This window comes from Asterias amurensis, chromosome 4 (genome assembly GCF_032118995.1).
Source record: "Asterias amurensis chromosome 4, ASM3211899v1".
Taxonomy (NCBI): Eukaryota; Metazoa; Echinodermata; class Asteroidea; order Forcipulatida; family Asteriidae; genus Asterias; species Asterias amurensis.
The window spans coordinates 10,429,133-10,447,099 of NC_092651.1; the positions used below are offsets into that span (position 1 = coordinate 10,429,133).

The following is a 17,967-nucleotide window of genomic DNA, read 5'->3' on the forward strand; positions in this document are numbered from 1 at the left end:
CTAGCCACGGGTTACATCAAGGAGATTGTGTTACTGGCCTACATAAAAGTGATTTTTGATAGATGTAAGTATTTACTTTAGTCAGGTTCCATAGGGCTGGAACGACTCTTTTGTGTGGTATTAAAATACTTACATTCTTTAGTATTACAGGCTATTGTTGGGGTGTGATGGTATGGTGAAGTCGGGAAGATTTGTTTCCTAACCGCCGGGTTTGTTAACCGTGAGGCTAGTGCGACTCAATAACAATGACAGACCCGTGAACGAAAATAACCCTCATGGAATTGATGGAACTTGTGTTTTTATGCCCAGGGGCACTTGGCCCTGATACATTCAAGGTGTCTCAGTCAATCTCCGTCATTAACATTCATTTACCCAACGATTATAATGTTGCAAGTTTGGAACATGTACATTTTTTTAAAGGTCAGAGGCCTTCTTCATCAGTTAGCCAAATTGTTTTTATACTTTTTTTTATTTAAATAATAATATAATATCAAAGTCTTATATAGCGCACATATCTACCAAACAAGGTACTCAAGGCGCTGAGTAAATACAAACTTTCAGAAAGATAGGTAATTGCAGTGATGAATTTTGAGACCCAATTATTTATCAACTTATGAGGGTTTACAAGGTGCTATGGCGCATACAGCAGCCACAGCCAGGAACACCAGGGCGAACCCCTCCCTTCTCTTTTCGAAAAGTGCACTGGGTTCTTTTACATGCGTTACACAACACATGGGACTCTGGGAACTGTTGCACTCAAAAGTTAAAATATACCTACCTAAAACAGTTAACTCGGAGGTTGTTGGTTCGAGTCCCACTCAAGACAGTTTATCTTTGTTCAACCCAAATCAAAAATATACCCAAAATGCATTAAAAACTGAGGTTTCTTTTACGCCAGGGGTGGATTTCACAAAGGTAGTCCTAACTTAGGACTAGTCCTTAGCAATGCTAAGAGATAGGACTGGTCCTAAGTTAGGACCAGTAACTCATCCTAACTTAGGACTGGTCCTATCTCTTAGCATTGCCTAGGACTAGTACTAAGTTAGGACTACCTTTGTGAAATCGACCCCAGTTCTATCTAAAAATGTTGTTAGGTTGGTTGTATTATTAGGCTCTGTGAACTGTTGCATTGAAAAGATAAAGTCCTGAAACAGCTGGTCATTGGTTCGAGTCATACTGTAGTCAAACTTTCTTTGTTCAACCCCAAATCAAAAATATACCAAATACATACAAAGTTTATGTTTTTTATTTTTCTTGAATGGCGTCAATTTCAAAAAGATAGTCCTAACTTAGGACTATTCCTAGGACTCTTTAGGAGTTACTAAAAACTTAGAGTCACCTGGAAATATAATTTTTTTCTTCAAACATTAGAGTATATGTTTCTGAACAATAAAAGAATTTTGTTAGTAATTGTTTTTAACGATTTATATGTCAACCAAAAAAAAAGTTGGGGGGTGACTCTGCCTATCCCTATTGTGACGTCAATCGAGGCAGACTTTGCCTCGATCGAACATCGAACACACGTACGTGCAAGTACATTCAAGTCCTAGTCGTGAGTTTGTATGTTTCGAAAAAGTTTTTTTTTGCATTTTTCCGGCAATGTCGCCTAGGTGTATTACTGCTGGATGCAGCAAAACAACTAAAGATGGGGTCAGTTAATATTTGCAAGTCTTTTCCAGCGCTGTGCAGCAAACAGCCGCCGTGCTTCGAGAATCCGGAATACACTACACATTTTGACATGAAGAGAAAAGTTCTTTTCTAAAACATGACGCCATCCAAACAATTTTTCCAGCTAGTGGGGAAGTTGAAGAAGGTACCTGAAAGAAGTAACGAACCTAAAGGAACATTTGCTCAGGTATTGTTTCAACTTTGAGGGCATGTTTTTAGCTTGCGCCAAGCGTCACTATCTTGTGTTCGCACTGCATGCGATTCATCACGCCTCGATTGACGTCACGAACAGCGCCCTCTCGGGTCGGGCTTATTTTCAAATTTGTAATTTTTTTAAACTTTAGTTAATTGTTTATTCATATTCCACTCATCAAAACACATATTTTAGTGACAAAAGCTTTATTTTGACAAAATACCACTTCAAGGTGACTTTAAGACTGGCCCTAAGTTAAAACGAGTAACTCGTCCTAACTCGAGATAAAAACTATTCTTTGTGAAATCCACCCCAGGCCTATAAAATGATCGTGTAAGGTTGGTTGTATAATTGTTGTTATTCCAACTGATTAATGATACATGTCCATGCCGCTGACTTTATCATTTGTTAGGAACTGGATGAGATGCACTATAAGGATTTGATCAAAGCTGGTGTCTGCGACTGGCCAGTAACACATGTACTCTAGGAAAAGTAGGTTGGTACCCCAGACTCGCCGTCGAGCCTTGCGTGACAGTTCTGATGTAAATAAGTTAGCTATATTTAGGCTTTTGTTTTTCCAACAGGCCAATTAAGAACCTGTGTGTATATCAACCGCCATACATGGATGGTGTATATATGAGTTTCCATGCATGGCGCTGAAACCAATAAAGTTCATTGCAAGAGTTTATTATAACGCTGTTAGTGTTAAGGGGATCCCCTTGAATGAAAGCCTGTTTCGTTTCAATACTCTCCAAAGTGAGGTAGAATTATCTTGTTGTTACAGATACTTGTTGTAAACTGTTTTCAATACCAGAAAAAAGGTTAGTGTGGCAATGTGAATCTAGATAGACATACTTGTACCTTGTCAGGTGATTTGTCATGCATAATGTTAAATCAACCAACCCCCCCCCCCCCCCCAAAAAAAAAGGCTTCTTGCCAGGAAGGAAAAGAAGGGTCTAGTGATGACAAAATTCAGGTCTCATTGATTCTGCAAGAAGTACCATGGAAGTAAACCACTTTTTGCAGTTTCTGGTGAACAAATTTGAAAACAAATCTCCCTGATTATGAGAACTTTTTTTCTAATTATGTTGAATGTAATTCTAAAAGAGTGTAAAACCACTCGTTTTGTCGGCCATACCATTCTTCTAAAGAGCCATATGGAGGAAAACTCTTTTTAGAGTGAAAGACGAGTACTTTCAACTCGTTTTAGACTGAAGTTTGTTCTATTTTCACTCAAAAAGAGTGACACTGATTGACTTTCATTCTCAAAAGAGCGAAACTTACACCACTCGGCGAGAGAGTGAAATTTTAACCTTTTTACATTAGAGAGTAAATATCTTGTTTTGTAAGGTACAAAACCTCCATGATTGCATTATGCACCTGTTGGCAGCTCTACTTATGCTCCAGCAAAGCAAACAGAAAGAAGGTCTTCTAAATCGAAGCGATCATTTATCCTTTTCCCCCTTTTTTTCCTTTTTTTCTCAATGGAGTATACACAATAACCATCTTAGTGTTGTGCAGTATGTAATGTCTACTGTGATATAATCATTGTAGACTGATTTGTAATTGTGACCGATGTGTAGGAATGCTCTCTTTCAATCGTAGCATTTGATTGTAAATGGTATGTACCCACGAGTTAATAACGTCTCTTCACTTTCCAGTCTTATGTTTCCTTCCCTTCACTTATGCCAGCTGGTTCATGTAGTGTACGATCTACATTGATTCCAACGGAAATATGAAACCTAACTAATCAGATATACGGCCAACATCAGCCAGACATTCATTAATTGTAGTCTCAGATGACTTTGTCAGTAAAGGTGTAGGGGTCGGCCTCATATACTCATACATTGAAAAATAACTGGAAATTAAAATAACTGATGAAAAAAAAACTTGTCGAGAGACTAGTTTTGAGATATTGATACAAATGCACTCTGCTGGTATATCATCAGTTTTCTCTTAAGTAATTAGTTGGTTGATTTTCACCAACCGAAGCTACACATTTGACTATTTAACTAATAATATGGATGCACTATTTAAGTTTTAGTGTGGCTGAGCTCAAGGAAACAATAATATCTCCCCTGCACCAGTTACGTAAATAGTGCTTGACTAAAAGTGTCTTTTCACATGAAACATTATATAATTTAGGCCTAGTATCTGTTTGTTTTTTTCTCATTGTGCATCCCACAAGCCATCATCATGTGATTGTGAGTAGTCCCCTGTATGATTTGCCAGGGTCCTGGGCTGTTCATGCTGTGGCTGTATATTTGTACAGAGTGATGCTGTAAGACTGAGCCACTGACCTCAGGCGACCTTGATATCAATAAATGTGACACTGAGGAGTGTATGTCTTTTTTCAAGAAGATTGAAATTGGCACAGTAAACCAAGGTTAACCCATTAAGTTGGGATGTACTCAACACACACACATGTATACAGCTTGGCATTGTTAACATGTGTGTACCACTTAATCAGTTTGTAATTAATTTCTCTTCGCAAAGATTGCTGCGCGTTAACATTCAGAATGTGTTTCTCATTTCCATACCCTACTGTTAAAGGCAGTGGACACTATTGGTAGTTACTCAAAATATTTATTATCATAAAACCTTTCTTGATTTCAAGTAATGGGGAGAGGTTGATAGTATAACTAAAGAACATTGTGAGAAACAGCTCCCTCTGAAGTGACGTAGTTTTCGAGAAAGAAGTTATTTTCCACGAATTTGATTTCAAGAACTCAGATTTAGAATTTGAAGTCTCAAAATCAAGCATCTGAAAGCGCACACCTCGGTGTGACAAGGGTGTTTTTTCTTTCATTATTATCTTGCAACTTCGACGACCAATTGAGCTCAAATTTTCACAGGTTTTTTATTTTATGCATATGTTGAGATGCACCAAGTGAGAAGACTGGTCTTAGACAAGTCCTGTGCCTTTAAATGTTTCTCCTCCACACAAATAATTGTTGTGATGGCTTTAGAAAAACTGCATTATGTGATGGAAGATGGTTGAGAATTCAAATTGTCCTCCCCAGACAGTTTAAATTGAATCAAGTTTGTAACCCTTTTGAGACATATTTATGGTCATGTTTTTAACCCTTCTATGCCGCAATAAATCTAACAACCTATCATTTAAAGATGTTTGTCTTCACAAGAAAGAAGAGGATCGGTTTCTTCATCCGATTCTTCTTCTAAATATAACTCTGTAATAGATGTTTGTGTTGCTCTATAAGACGTGGCTAGTTTCACTTTTAATTTCCTAAAGCGTTTTGAGAAGTCTGTTAATGTTTTTGTCCAGGGTTCCGACTCTACATAAATCAAATTGTTTACGCTTGCTCTAGTCTGAAATAAATATCTTTTGAAAGAAATCATAAGTTTGTTCACCCTGTTTGTAGAATTAGGTCAGAGTTGTATGCTGTTGTAACAAAAGGCAACATTTAGGGGGATTTTGATGTCATCTTATGTATAAAGTTGGAGCACTTTTTTTTATAGTGCAAAATTCAAGAGCTATGCATACATTTACATGGCTTGAATTAGGGGGAAATCCACAATAACACAGGGCTTGTTGCTCAAAATGTTAACTGGCTCAGAATTGTTTTAAACAAGATCAGAACATTCAAGACCTATGAGCTTAATTAACTTAAATGCATTTTGGGGGGAATCCACAAAACCTCTTGGCTTGTTGCTCAAAATGTATACTGTACCGAATTGTTTTAATTGAGACCAAACCAGGTAAACAGGCATACTGTTTTTATTTGAAGAAAAAAACACACACTACCAAGACATATGCTATAACTAATTTGTTTTCTCATTGTCATTATGGGTACAAACTTCTTTACTCAATAGAATTGAAAGGTGTTGATCAGACTCGAAGTCAACATTTTAACACACTATCACACAGTGTGATTTTATTATTCAATTAAAAACACAAGACCGTCTTACTTGTCCAGTCATGAAGTTACTGGCCCAACACCAAAATCACTGGCCTCGGGACTGTGGTCCAATGTTAAATTTGAGCCCTGATTTCATAGGTTTTGATCACTTTAATTCATGAATTGTTTTTCAAATGTCATTGTTCCAGTTTTAGAGGATCCCAGTTGATTATTTTGTATCTTTGAAACACATAGGGCCTAGTTGACATAAAGCAAACTGAAAACAAAATTGTTGAATCTTTTACTAGGGGCATTTTCCCTAAAATTTAGTCTGTAAAAGGGACACAGCAGTTTCCAATTATGTAGAATTTCATCAACTTCCTGAGAAGTGAATCAACCTATGTGAAAACATTTCAGGAAATTGTTGACGGCATATCTGCGATGTGGGCTCTGACAGTGTCATAATCTGGTGGTTGGAAATAACCCCTTTCCAGATTATTTCATGCTGGGCAGTATCAAGATGATAGATAAAAAAAAACACTTTTCCATTTTTTTCTTTCTGTTAAGATGATAGGATGTATCTGCCTATTGGATTATGTTTGAAAGATAAGGAAAAGTCTGTGTAGTAAGATAACATTTTACTTGGTTAAAGGAACATTACAGAATTGGTTTTACTTGCAAAAATGTTGCTGGCAGTGTAAGCACTTTATGTCATCCACCATATATATAAACTGACAAACCTGTAGAAGTTTGAGATCGATCGGCCATCTGGGTCACAAGAGAATAGTGAAAAAAACGATTACAAATTTTGCATTGCATCGATGCCAAAACAAAAAATGAATAAAACGCTCTCCGAGCGATAAACTCCAAACGCGAAATTAGACTATTTTTTTCTCATCAAGTATGAAATTACAGACAGAAATATTTCAAGGGATGTTTTCTACTATCATCATGATTAGACCGTGTAAGTTTTATGTAAATCTGTGATCTTCACGGTTTTTGTTTCTTACCAATTCTGTAACGTTCCTTTAATAAATATTTTTAGGGGTCATTTAGAATAGTCAATGTTTTAAAACAATCAATAATTATTTGAAATTGTAGGTGAGTGGGTCAAAAGAATAAACTGAAAATCAAAATCAATTGTTCAAGAAATGAAAAAAGCAGAGGAAATAATACCCAGTGAGGTAAGATCGTTAATTTCATTCCTGATTGAATTACAAAGTTGTTTGTTAAAAAGGGAAAGCCACTGGAAACTACTGATGTTGGAGACTGTTGATCTAAATTATCTGTTTCATTTGAGACATACACTTTGCTCTTCAGTGTGTAGATAATATTATGAAGCCATTTAATACTTTAAAAAAATAATAACTTTGGGGGGATGGGCCTGTCAAAACAATTATTTGAAAAACTGAAGAACAAAACTTTTGAATCGGGACATTTAAGGTATGCTGTTTTAATAGAAAGTTAAATATTTGTCTTCTATGGTTATAATGATGTGACAATTGGTCACAACGATTTTGTTTTAGGGCAGCTTACTTCTTAAAAACTGTCAAATTGCACTGGCTAATCAAAGTAGAATGTAGAATTGTAGCAAAGTGGACAAGTTTTTGTTGGATGTGATTTTACATTCTATGGATTTTCATTCTAAAAGTTGGCCTACACGTTAAATATTTATAAGAACAAAATTTTAAAATTACCTTAAGGTGGTGGATGATAATATTTATCGTTTAGTTGTACAAAAATGCTTTTATGACGACCAATAAGTAAAAGACAAGTCAATATAGAACTTGAATTGAGTCAGAAATGTCAATAGAGCAAATTGCTTAAGTGCATGGGCGGAGGGAAGAATGACTGGAGGATATTTGTCAAATTAGGTGTGGTGTAAAATGATCAAGAGCCTCACCATGAATTGTCTGCCTCTAATAATCTACAGCATTAGCGGTAGTATCAGATTGCAAATTCATCTCTTCTAGTCTTACAATGGCATGTTCAGGACATGGTGGGGGTGTGGGGAGATGGGGGGTTGGATGTAAAGGGTCTGACGTACTCATAGGATTGTGCACTGGCACGAAACAGCTTGTTGGTGGTAGTTTTGGGGTCTTCCTTGGGTCTCGTTGAATGTATTACTATTAATTCATGAATCACTGATCCTACATGGCAGCGAACTTGCTGGAAGTACAAAGATCTTCGGGAATATTCTCGAGATACAGATATGATTTGTTCACCATCACACCGATGTGGATAATTGCATTGTATACTGAGTACTTTCAAGAGTTCTGTGAAAACAAAAAAAACACATGAAAATCACTGGATGGGATTCAAACCCACGAATTTTGCCTTGCTAGAGCAGATGTCTAACCACTAGACCATCGAGATAACCCAGGGGCTAGAGGTTTGGTATGGTTCGGACCTGCATGAAAAGATTTCAACATTTGCTGTTACAAGTATGATGATGCGGCCTCTTCACAGCATGAACCTAGTTTAATGCGATTCGTACAGCTGTGTCTGTTATTGTTGCGCATGACCGTATCCTGGTGAACTGTGGATAAATAGTTATTTCTACGAACTCAAAAGCCTAAACATAAAAGTAACCAAACAAATAAAGTAAAGACGCCAGATCTTGCCTGTTACACAGTACAACTGAAGGACAGAGAAACTTATTAGGCTTAAACGGTTCAATTTATATCTCTTCTTGCCAACACTGGAACGGTCTCAAAACAAACCCTACAAACACACACAAATAAACAATTGCACAAGCCCAGTCAGTTTTCCTAGAATCAATATATGGCCTGCACCACATGTGCCTTATTTCTTGAAACGAAAGGACAGAACTGTGTGTACTTTTCAAGATGCACTTTGAGTGTTACAGTCATGGGGAGTCCCAGATGGTTTTTCTTTGAGAAGGTTATGATAACAAAGGGATGGAGATATGTATTTAAGCTGAAACCATTACCATATTTTTGTCTGCGGGTATTACTTTGCGTAAATCATCAAACGGAATCTCATTTTATAAACAAGAAAATTTAATTATTTATCACAAGTCAAAGGTTTGAAATGTACATTCGGTGAAGAACGGGTGGGCACGTAATCTCTTTTGTTTCGCCATAATGGATCGGTAGAACCTCAATCGAACTTGGCCTAATACAGTAGACTTGTTTAAATGTAGGTTTTAATCATCGCAAATTATTTTAAAAAGATATAATTAGTGTGGATTTTAATGTGATCTTTCTTTTTAAAGTTGTTTTGTGCAATATATGTGCATTATAGTTGCAGTTGTGTTTTTGGAGGAGTGCTTTTACAGGGTTCACAAGATGTACATGTAGGCTGCTTTATAGTCCTTGTTCAGGCATGTATGCTTCGCTTTTGAAAGAGCAAGGGCACCAAGGCATTTTCTCTGTGCAGCTTATGAGGAAAATGTAAGTTTCTACTGGAGCATTTTAACGGCACTAATGTCATGACCAAGGGGCATGGAGTCAATTGACTTCATTGCCTCCATGAAGTATGGTTACTTTTAACTTGAAAGAAGTGTAGATTTATTAACAGTACATCGTGTACATCCCGTGTTTCTAAAGATCTGTGATGAATAACAGAAATGTGAAATAGATCATTCCCGCCTGGAGGTTTATTGTATCTTCATTGGGCACTTGTGCAACGATAACACACTTGAGATTATGACATCAACTTTCAACAGCTGAGAGCTATATCTATCAAGAAAGCTGGGCAAATGAAAACAGAAGTAATTCGCAAATTGTCACTTCATGGCCCTCTGGAGTCTTCACACACCAGGGGGAAGATGAAGATGTAGCACTTGCCACTTATTATTACACATCAAACAAGTACAACCTTGTTTGTGTTTGGTTAGTCTGGGAATAGATTGCTCATGGTTTTTTCAGTATAAGAGTTCTTGACCGACAGCCACAAATCTTGAAAGTTTAACGAAGCATATGCACATTTTTGAAGGAAAAAATATTGAAGCATATAAATGCATATTTTTTAAGGAATATACAAATTTATTGGAGGAAAAACAGTGATTTTTTTTTAAGCTTGTGTGATTCTTAGTCAGCGAATTAGCATGTCAGGCAGTTATTCTGAGAAGTTTATTTTGTTTTTTATCTGGTGGAAATTAGAACATTGTTTATAAACGATTAAGTTCCATGCTGAGAATTAGGAAGACGTGGAAAAAATAGAGCTCACCATTCATTTTCAAGCAGTATGGTTATTAAATGACTGGCAACCAGTTGGATAGCAGAAGTTTGTACAGCATGAAATTGTTACCATGCAGTGCTGTAAACTTACAAACAAAACTGTATCCTTTTCACCCCTGTGGCAAGCCAAAAACAAGGAAGGTGATAGGGAAATGAAGGCTTACAAGTGTGGTATCCCACTGGGAGTGTTTAGAGTTCAACTGTGCACTTGGCACAGGTGTACTCCATGTGTCTCATGTTCACAATCAGACTGAGATATTACCAGATTGATACAATGTGGGAGCTGCGGACCGAACAGGTGGATCCATATTGCGTATTGCTCAGAAATGCTTGCCTTATTACGCTCTCTCCAAGAAATCCTGACGGTTTTTTGGGGGAAACCAGACTAATATATGGTTTGATGATGTTTCAGCTTGGCATGACAAATGAACGTCATTAACAACGCTGCAAGGGCGATTACACCGTTTAAATGGGCTCTTGGGTATCCAGTGTTATTCATGGCCGCCCCAAGGGCCTTGATCCATGCATTCCAATCTTATTTCTTATACCCTGAGTAGTAGTAGAGCGTATTTACGTGCAATATGGGTCTTTAGCTTACTCATCCAGACAAATAATTGTATGTTTACAAGGGCAGTTTTATATGGGATTTGAGGCATTGTATAGTGAGGTATCAGTATTATTTGGCTTGTGGTGAACACCATGTGTGTGTCTGCTTGCCAGGTAGATTTTGTTCTTCAGAGAACTGTCTTGCTATGTATTCTAACACCGCAGAGTGGATTTTTGGATTTGGGGAGACTTCTCAGTTCTGAAAAAAACTGTCCTGCTTTTTAACTTCTAATAGCGGAAGGAAGAAAATCGGCTGGGAATACTACTTTATAAGAGGGCAAACTTGCTTTAAAAAAAAAACACTGTGCCAATAACATGAAAAAAACTTGCCCCCAGTTGTTGGTGTTTGTGAACTACAGACCATGCATTGGGAAGTTTCACCAATGCTTGTGGCATGTTGGCTAAATGGACGTTGGTTACTTTCATGTATATGGCAGCCTTATTTTCAATGACTTCCCATGAATGGTTGCGGAAAGAACACAAAACCAGGTTGACAAATTGAGGTGAGGTTTTAGATAAACCAATTCACCAGATAGGATGAGTCTGTTCCAAAAAACACACAACACAAAAGTTCCAATCAAGGTTATTGACTTTTGAAAATCAGGTCAGGCACACCATGGCCCCTCATCAGCCACAAACTGTTTCAAGTTGGTGGTGACATTGCCAGAGGGGTCCAGGTCCCGGCCTGGCTCCTGTCAGGGGGACAAGCTTTACAGTCTGGCCACACTTGTCTCCGAAGGGTGCATAATGACAGACACCTAGGGGTCCCCGAGGAACCTACCCCCTACCCCCTAAAGTATGAGATTGATTTTAAGAAATAGTCAACATGAGCAAATATTAGCGGAAGGGAGGCGGTGTGATGGAAAAGGGCTATGTAAACAATTAGTCTAAAGGCAGCTGGATGTGTTAAGGGGACAGGGGTCATTCGAAACCTGAGATGGGCTATTACTCTGCTTGTATTGGTTCATTATCTTCAAGTACCAAATTTCACAGTTTTTAGTAATTGACTTAAAAAACCTCCGACAACGTTTTGAAGGATGATTTAAATGCTGCTTTAAAACATGAGATTTTATACTAGCATCAAAATGGTGACTGACGTTTAAGCGAGATATTACATAAAAAGATATTATACTAGTTAATATTTTGCTGAATATGTTTTGCTTCGTTTTTCGCCGAAGAATGGATGACCCACTCATGATTTGCTTAATTGCAACTTTTTGATGAATGTGATGTGAACCAGGACATTCATGACCATCTTCACAAACCATCAAATGCGTCAAAAATCACAAAGTTTTGCAAATCTTTTTTTGTAACATCCTCTTGTAATTACGCTAATTAGCATGAGCAATAAATCACTATATTTGCCATTTTTGGTTTGCACAAAGTGTCAGATCAAGATTTGTTATTTTATCCGTTGAAGTACATAGCACTGGCATGCAAAACAAGTTTGGTATGACTTTTGCCTCGACACGAACCAACGAATTTGCTGACCTATTAAAGTTTTTAGCAGTGTTTGAGGGCAGATCTCAATATATACTGGTTTGTACAAAGTTCTTTACTTCGTTTTTGCAAGTTGACATTGTGTGTAGGAATAAAGAACTTGGTAAAGAATGGAAACATATTGACATTATGTATAAATGAAGAAGTCTGTTTTATTTATTTCGATGATAAAGTAAAAAAAAAAAAAAAAAAGTAAGCCATCTCTGAAACAGCATCAGTGTAAGGGTAAAACTGTAGAGCAAGGTAAAACCAACTATACTCCCAATGCAAATGTAATATTTATTACAAAAGTTTGGGATTTTAATCTTCATTCCAACGTGACTTTACACCAAACATGGTATTTTGGCTGTGGTGCACATTTGTTGCTTTGTGGAAATGGTGAGGAATTTGAAGGTGCTACTTTATATGTGAGCAGGTGAGTAAGGTTGTGTCAGGAAGGTAGTACTACACCGTGCTGACACAACGTTATACACCTGAATTTAAGGACAATGTCCCCCTCCTGTGTTCTTTCCAAGACCCTCTTTCCTTTCCTGTTCTAAAAGCTTGCACGGTATTCTGGGTTTGAGTCAGGGGTCTCTGGAGGATGCTGGTCATGCGCCAAACCCAAGACTAGTTCACAATGTGGGATGCAAAAGGAAATTGATATGGAGACTGTGATTTCTTGTTTGTTGTTCTAAGTTTTTCTTTCTACTGTCAATGTTTAGCAGAAGAGGAGTGGTTCATGGCACGGTTTCACTTTCTTGGAGACATGGCCTATTAAGTATGCTTCCTTTTAAGAAATGACCTTAGTTTGTAACTTCTCAGAAGAAACAAAGGCTCTCACTCATATTGAACACACCCTGAACATACACACGATGCATATCAATAGTTTCCTATTTTAAATTGCTTTGCATGCACTCGTTAGAGTCATTATCCCTAAGTAGACAAACCCAGCCCATTGGGAATACATTTGTGGGTGGATCCTTATCTGGGGCATTCTACATGTCAAATGGTCATTTCCTCCACAAGGTTATTAATTTGGATGTGCAATAACAGACTTGCCTCATAGGATGACTTCTGGCCTGATCACAGATTAAACCTACTTCATTTATTTGAATGGTGAGCATTGTCTTAAGGCATTTTTCATGTATTAAAGGGAAGGTACACGTTTGGTAGTTACTCAAAACAAATATTAACTTAAAAACTGACTTAGTAACGAGCATTGAAGAGCTGTTGATAGTATGAAACATTGTGGGAAACGACTCCCTCTGAAGTATCCGGTAACGTAGTTTTTGAGAAAGAGGTAATTTCTCACTAAAATAATAAAACACTTCTAGCTAGAAGTATTTTATTCCTATCTGAAAGCACACAAAATCTTCCACCAAGGGTGTTGTTTCTCTCATCATTTTCTCGCTACTTTGATGACCAATTGAGCCCAAATTTTCACAGGCTTGTTATTTTATGCTTATAATAATTCGCAAGGATTCGGAGGATAAGTGTAACGTAAAAACGTCTCGGGCTCTTCCAAAACGTCACTCAAAATGACTGAAAACTCTACTAATGAACTGGTTGTAATCTTATAGGAATAAAGCGAACGTACAAGGACTCTAGCTATAAAGGCAAGAGGGTGGAAAAACTCACATCTACCACGTACGGTCGCTAGAAAAAGAAGGATGTATTTGGCGGAGCTACTGCGTAGCATGCTGGGTGGGCGCGAGAGGGCGCCCTCTGGTTGTCAATTTTTCTAGCGAATTAGCCTGTCGGCTATGAAATATGCATAAGTAGTGGCTATTTGGGTAAGTATCAATCATAGACTCGTCCTACACTATTGTGGGGGGGGGGGGGTGGTAAATATCAATCATAGACTCGTCCCACACTATTGTGGGGGGGGGGTATGGTTATAAATGATGGGATACACCAAGTGAGAACACAGGTCTTTGACAATTACCAAACGTGTACAGTGCTTTTAAACAAGCATGATAGTCTGATTTCAGATTTTGTTTTGTTCTTGGAAATATCAGAAAAGTTATGATTAAAAAACATGAATAGTCTGTTACAGCATACACCATGTGAACATGTAGGTCCGCCCTTTTACGATGAAATGTTCCTACTTTTTTCCAAGGGCAAAATATCATGCCTGTTAAAACAGAAAAAGGTTAAACATTCAGTTGCCAGCGTTTATGTTGAAGAAATAACACTGAATGTTTCAAATAGTTTATAGAAATTGTATTATTCTGCTTTTAAGAGCCCTAGTTACAAAAAACACCTAAAACACGCTCCCTTATGATTTGATCCCATTTATTTACAAGTTGGCAGAGGGCAGCAGCAAGCAGCCCCAGGTTTTGAAATTGCGGTTTAAAAAAAAGTTTGTGAAATTCTATGTTATTACCCATGATTTCTTAGACTGGCCCCAACTGTTCACAAGTACGAACTGCATAACCTAATAATGTAAAGCCATAGGATTGAATGGTTTGTTGTGATAATCCCATGAGAGAAGTTGATCTGAATTAGCAGTGTCATATGTATTTTGTTGGGACCGTGTTGGAATGCACATTGTACCTGGTATGGTACATACATGAATGTAAAGGCCTATTTGAAATCAGAAAATAAACCACGGCCTACATTCTGGTGATCATGGTATGCAGTTATGCAGAATTATTTAACACCCAAGCAGATCCTTGCCATTTGATTGGAGGATTGTCCGTCACTTGGAAGCAGATAAACAAACCATTGCACGCTACATCATTCTCCATGCATTTTGTTTTTTCATTCATTGTGAATTTTTATTGCCATTTGATTTGTTACATTGCACGGTGCATGCGTACCACATTATTGCGTGCACATCTCTTTGATAATGCAGCAGTACAGTTACTGCAAGGCCCATAGTATATTACTTCGCCTGCGTGTCTCAAAAAACGAAGCAGTACAGAACGCACTTAGTCACTGTTAAGTTGAAACAAGCTGAACCAAAATTATGGGGCGTATTGTCAAAATTAAGTATTGTATGTTTGTTTGTTTGTTTGTTTGTTTGTTTGTTTGTTTGTTTGTTTTGAAAAGAGCATAATCTTTCTAATCATGAAAATATTCACACCATTGCACTCATAAACAATCATTACTTGTATAACATCCAATCCTCTTCGGGGCTCGAATTTGGGGTAAAATTCCCTAAGACTGCAGGCCTTATGACGTTTTGAAAATGTTTACCAGACCACGATGTATTTTACTAGACTATGATATAAATGAGAAAGAACATTCTGAAAAGTTGACTTCATGTTTTACAAACCATTTCCATTTGAACAACCACTGAGAGAAGATTGATCTCATTTGTCTTACGGAAAAGTATACTTCGATGCTCTTGCTCAACACAGAATAAACTTTTTAGCAGACTCAAACTCAAAGTCAACATTTGAGTTTCTTTTCTATGAATTAAAGATATTAAAGATATTACACAGCAGTGTGTGGTTAGCCTTATAAGGCCTATTCAATTGAGAAACACAAGACCACTTGACTTGTCCAGTCATCAGTTCACTGGCCTGATGCTAAAATCACTGGCCTCGAGTCAGGCCTGCAGTAAAGTGTAAAATTTGAGCGTTGCTCTTTCAAAGTGGAGGTGCTACTATGCACATGTTACCACTCATATTGCTCATTCAAAAAGACGTGCAAACCTGCGGAACATTTTCAAGTGAGGAAATTAGTACTTAATTCAGATAGTGCCTGCCCTATTCCCCCGAGAGTCTTTGTGGAAACAGTGCCTAATGAGAAAATAAATGGGTGTGGCATTAGGAGCATGGTTGCCACGTCAAATGAATCTTGGAAAACTTGACACCTGGAAAACTTCAGGTATTTTATAGGGGGGCATATGTGGGTGAAAATGGTCTACACAGAACTAATAATTATCATTTACACACATTGGTCTATATATATACCACTTGGTTTTGTTGAATAGGGCAAGCTTTAACCATACTCTAATAACCTACAGTACTGTTGTATATGCCCGCTGGCTAATATTATTAGCACAATAATTTAGCCAGATAACTTATGACCTAGTGTGTTGTAACCTGCCCTCAAAAGTGTTGTCAACACCTTGTCTTGAATTTATTAAGTGCTCATCTAAAAATAGACTGGTTACTGACTAATACTTGAGGAGATTTGTGTTCAGCTTTTCTATGTTCAGTAGCTTAGCTGTGGAAATGCTTGCCAGTTATAGTGAAATACAATGCGCTGTTTTAACAGATGACGTGTGTAAAACATTACTCTTTTTCAAAAATATAATAATGGAGGAGACCTGATAAAATTTGTCTAGTGACGTGTTGTGTTCCGCAATTGAACATTTTATGTTGTTTAAGGCACTGGACATTATTGGTAATTACTCAAAATAATTGTTAGCATAGTAATGACTTGGTAACGAGCAATAGAGAGCTGTTTGATAATATACAACATTGTGAGAAACTTCTTCCTCTGAAGTAACATTGTTTTTTGAGAAAGAAGTAATTTCTCACTAAAATATTTGAATTGAATCTGAAAGCACACATCTTGTGCGATAAGGGTGTTTTTTCTTCCATTATTCTCGCAACTTCAACGACCAATTGAGTTCAAATTTTCACAGGTTTGTTATTTTATGCATGGTGAGATACACCAAGTGAGAAGACTGGTCTTTGGCAATTGCCAAAGGTGTCCAGTGATGCAATAGCGGTTAATGTGACAACTCGCCCAGACCATTCATTGTATAGTGTGCGCGAATAGTGAAATTTACTAACTCGACTAGTCGCACCTAAAATAGTTATGACTTGGACACTAGTCCTGACTATTTTTTAACTCCCAAGATACATTGCGGCATATTGTTTGCCGCAGGCGCAATATAGTAAAAAGTTGAAAGGGTTGAAGGACTGTGTCACTGGTGTTCGATTGTGTTTCGTAAGTAAATAATGTTGTAAATAGTCCTGAGCGACACAATTGGTTCACCAAGCAGGCAGTTGCGACTTTTTTTTGTCGTGGCGGCACGATTAATTGAGAGGTTGTATGCAAGTACTCTGAAAATTAGTCCAAAGCAAACTGGGTTAAGAACTTTTCTTGTGGTAGTTTATTCATTTAAGAGGCAAATTAAAAGTAGATGAGAGAAGATTAACTGTCAAACTAATTGAAGTAACACAACAACACGAATGAACTGAATTGATCAAGCAACATATCTGTATCACAGTGGGGGAAAAAAGAGAGAGAAAATTTGGATGTCAAGGGCAGAGTCTGACTTTTGGCAGACAGATGTAATTTGGTGAAGAACTGCTAAAAATTACAGACAGGCCATGAATCGGTTTGCATCCTGGATGGCCCAAAAGACTTGATGAAATCCAAGACATAAACCTACTGCTGAGTTCTAGCTCACAAAAGACCAGAGGTCAACTGGGTCCTTGTAGTAGAAGTTCATTTAAGAACACTTTGTTATCCTTGGCTGGGCTCGGTGGTATTCAAATAGAGCAGGCGACACAGGCACAGCTAGGGCTTGTGTCACCAAATGATTACACTGATGGAACATGGCAAGTAATCCAGGAATCATTTTGCTGGAGTAATTTTTGAGCACGCAGATAATTTGCCCCCAGGGAAGGATGGTGTAGGATTGTTGGAATCAAACATTGCCAGCGTGACACAAGTGGATTCATGGGGGAGGAGAGATAGGTCCATTGCCTGCTGGAGTCTGACCGCCATAATACTACAGCCTGGAAATCTGAAACACAAAACCAAAACTTCGGCCTTGCTCCCTCCCTAACGGCTGATTACCATAGCATTTTCATCTGTAAACAAACTCCTTAATTGACCGGCTCAAAGAAGCCGCCCAATATAAGCCTAAGGCCCATTGGGGGCAAAGCCATTGTTTTGGTTTCAAACTAAACGCTACACGCTCCCTGCCCAGCCATCCTGTAACCGCTGTTGGAGGTCCTATACCTGGCCAGGCTATTTCAAA

The 17,967-nt window shown here is 37.8% G+C and overlaps 2 protein-coding genes across 8 annotated transcripts in view; one reads left to right on the plus strand and one right to left on the minus strand.

Moving 5' to 3' along the window:
• Nucleotides 1-17,967, plus strand: part of LOC139935711 (calcium uptake protein 3, mitochondrial-like) — a 201,568-nt gene that overhangs the window by 48,908 nt on the left and 134,693 nt on the right. The gene's annotated exons all lie outside the window — the stretch shown is intronic.
• LOC139935713 (fibroblast growth factor 16-like) overlaps nucleotides 1-17,967 on the minus strand; it is a 69,059-nt gene that overhangs the window by 45,513 nt on the left and 5,579 nt on the right. The gene's annotated exons all lie outside the window — the stretch shown is intronic.